Here is a 3,968-nt window from a genome sequence, read left to right on the forward strand (position 1 = left end):
TCCCCCCCGGAACTTGTTTTCCTTTCTCTTCCAGGTCAGTTTCACTTTCAAGCCCTGCAGCATCTGCTGGCTGACTTCTGCCACATTGCAGAGCCACTTGTCAGCCGAACACCAGGAAGTCTGTTTATTTCAAATGTTTTTTGTGGCTGGCTACAAATTTTAGCTATTTTGGACCAAGTGGGAGAGTGAATGTAAAAGCCAAAGGGCCCACGTAGAAACGGCTGTGCCTGCAGACACCTCTTTCAAAACCAGGGTCTGCAGGTCTGGGAGCCCCTGCTGATCAGCACTACATGGGAAGTTTCAGAGTAGCAGCCGCGTTAGTCTGTATCCACAAAAAGAACAGGAGTACACTTGTGGCACCTTAGATGTGCAGGTGAACGAGTCACATCTAACAGTATGATATATGCCATCATGTGCCAGCAATGCCCCTCTGCCCATTTCAACTGTTTTATCACTACAGAAGTTTTTTTCTCCTGCTGATAATAGCTCATCTTAATTAATTAGCCTTGTAGACTAACACAGCTGCTACTCTGAAACCTGTCATTTTACCATAGTATCCGAGTTCTTCTGCAACAACCCTGCAGCGTAACATTGGGGGTTGGGTCTAGTACACTTCCCTAAAGATTCTACAGTTTAATAGACTGGGGGTGGGATACCAGGAAATACCCTCCTCTTGAAGATGCCTGGGAGGGAAGGTGTCAGGAGGCAGGTAAGGCTATGAGCAATCTTACCTGCAAATAGCAAAAGGTAGGTAGGCAGGCAAGGTTAGAATATGTGTAGTCTCCCCCTGGGAAACCCTGTGTGACAGGATGGGGGAGAGGGGTGAGGTCATGAACAGCTTCACCTGAGGTTGTGGTGAAGGCTAGACCAATCAGCAACCTTGGTTATATTACATAGGTTCCCTAAATAACAACCGTACCTCAGAGCTGTACCGATTATAAATAATGAACCCGCAACTGAATATGGCACCTGGAACCCAAGAGGGACTCAGAGCATATTTATGGGTGGGCTACTGTCACAGGGCAGCAGTGAGTAAGAGTAGCTCACTGAACAAACAAAACAGAGTTATTTTCTCTTGCCAGGATTTAATTTTTTTGTAAATGAGCACAAGACACAATGGCCCCTCTCTGTTCTCATCTTTGCAGGGTGCTGTTAGAAAAACACCACATTATGGTTTTCTGTCCAGGAGGGCTGACTATCCTGTCAGTGTTTCCTCAGGTCAAAGCCACACTTTAGCCAGCCACACACAGACTCTCACTCTTCCTCCTCCTCCCATCTTGCAACTGTGCCCTGAAACTGAAATGAACAGCACCTGCATTGATTCCTCAGCTGTTTAATCCATGCTGATCTCACCTTGGTTTGTTCAGGAAGCACTGAACAGGTTCACCCGAGCTCAAAGAGCAAGGCCCTTTTTCAACAGCAGCTTCTAAGGGTATGTCTACACTACAAGAGTAGTTCGATTTAACTTAGGTCGAATTTGTGGATTCAACCTTATGAATTCGAATTTGTGTATCCACACTAAGGACACTAATTCGACTTTGTGAGTCCACACTAACGGGGCAAGCATCGACATTGGAAGCGGTGCATTCTGGGCAGCTATCCCACAGTCCCCGCTTCCCATTGGAATGCTGGGTAGAGCCCCCAATGCCTGCTGGGGGAAAAATGTGTTGAGGGTGGTTTTGGGTAACTTGTCATTCAACCGTCACTCCCGCCCTCTCTCCCTGAAAGCGCCGGCGGGAAATCTGTTACCGCACTTTTCTGGTCAGTGACAGCGCGGACGCCACAGCACTGCGAGCATGGAGCCCGCTGCGATCATCGCTGCACTTATGGCCGTTGTCAACTCCTCGCACCTTATCGCCCACCTCTTCCACAGTCAGCTGCTGAGAAATCGGGCGAGGAGGCTCCGGCAGCACGGTGAGGACATGAAGTGTCAGAGTGGCACAGACCTCTCAGAAAGCACGGGATCCCGCGCCGCGGAGATCATGGTGGCAATGGGTCACGTTCATGCTATGGGACGGCGATTCTGGGCCCGGGAAACAAGCACGGACTGGTGGGACCGCATAGTACTGCAGGTCTGGGATGAATCACAGTGGCTGCGAAACTTCAGGATGCGTAAGGGCACTTTCCTTGAACTGTGTGAGTTGCTGGCCCCTGCCCTGAAGCGCCAGGACACCCGGATGTGAGCAGCCCTGAGTGTGCAGAAGCGAGTGGCCATAGCCCTCTGGAAACTTGCAACACCAGACAGCTACCGCTCAGTAGCGAACCACTTTGGTGTGGGCAAATCTACCGTGGGGGTTGCTGTGATGCAAGTAGCCCACGCAATCGTTGACCTACTGCTCTCAAAGGTAGTGACCCTGGGAAACGTCCAGGTCGTCATAGATGGCTTCGTCGCGACGGGATTCCCAAACTGCGGTGGGGCTATAGATGGGACTCACATCTTTATCCTGGGACCGGCCCACCAGGCCAGCCAGTATATTAACCGAAAGGGCTACTTTTCAATGGTGCTGCAAGCACTGGTGGACCATAGGGGACGTTTTACCAACATCTACGTCGGGTGGCCAGGCAAGGTTCATGACGCGTGTGTTTTCAGGAACTCTTGTCTGTTTAGATGCCTGCAGGAAGGTAGTTTCTTCCCGGACCACAAAATAAGTGTTGGGGATGTGGAGATGCCTACAGTGATCCTCGGGGACCTAGCCTACCCGCTAATGCCCTGGCTCATGAAGCCCTATACAGGCGCCCTGGACAGTGACAAGGAGCTCTTCAACTACCGGCTGAGCAAGTGCAGAATGGTGGTGGAGTGTGCTTTCGGACATCTCAAGGGGAGATGGAGGAGCTTACTGACTCGCTCGGATCTCAGCGAAACCAATATCCCCATTGTTATTGCAGCTTGCTGTGTGCTCCACAATCTCTGTGAGAGCAAAGGGGAGACCTTTATGGTGGGATGGGAGGTTGAGGCAAATCGCCTGGCTGCTGATTACGCTCAGCCAGACACCCGTGCGATTAGAAGAGCCCAGCGGGAAGCGCTGTGCATCCGGGAGGCTTTGAAAGCTAGGTTCCTCAGAGAGGAACTGTCCAGTCTCTTTACAGAGAAGCTGAACCTGCCCCCCTTTCAGTTACTATTGACTTTTTTCAGCGGTTACATACCCCGTTCACCAGGTTTCCCCCCTTCCAACAGACGTTTAAAAATAAAGTTATTGGAACATTTTTAATTAACAAAGTTTTCTTTACTAACGAATTCGCGTTAAAGGGTTCAAACAGGGACGCAGACTGTGGTGGGTACGGTGTGCAGTGATGTACAGACCACTTCTACACTTGAGGACTGACAGGCTCCTGCTCCTACAGCGGTCTGAGGGGAGGACGGTTACAGGAGGGTGTGCAGAAGGGGTGGGTTTGCAGGAAGGGGTGAGGGGTGTGTGGGAAGGGTGAGTAGGTGTAGGGGGATGATGGCTCTGGCTGGGGCTCAGGGCATCGGCGAGGTTCCTGGCTAGGGTGGAAGGGCATGGTAAGGGCAGCCTGCCTTGCCATTTGTGGATGCCAGGCGCTCGGACCCTGGGGCAGCATACACCTCCCAGACTGACCTGGGGCAGCAGACACCTCCCAGAGTGACCCGGGTGCCTAGTGACTGCACTCTGTGTGTGACCTGCTGTTGATCCTGCCCCCATGTCTGTACCCTGGTAATGGTGGCTGTCCTATGCAATTAACAAACCCCTATCTCCCCTTCACACAAAGTCTTCTGCAAAGAAACATGACGGAAACAGTAATGAACAGCAAACTATTTTTAATACTCAACTACACAGTTGGGGGATGAAACTGGGATTTTGGATTGGGTGAGCCAGGAAGGGAAGCAATTCTCATACTTTAGGGAATGAGAGCTGTTTGGTACATGAGCGCTCTGCTGGGGTGGAGTGACAGTTTTCACGGCCCCTAGCGCCCCTCCTTCTTGTGATTTTGGGGTGGGAGGGACAGGA

Source organism: Mauremys reevesii, linkage group 3, assembly GCF_016161935.1.
Source record: "Mauremys reevesii isolate NIE-2019 linkage group 3, ASM1616193v1, whole genome shotgun sequence".
In the NCBI taxonomy this organism is placed as follows: Eukaryota; Metazoa; Chordata; order Testudines; family Geoemydidae; genus Mauremys; species Mauremys reevesii.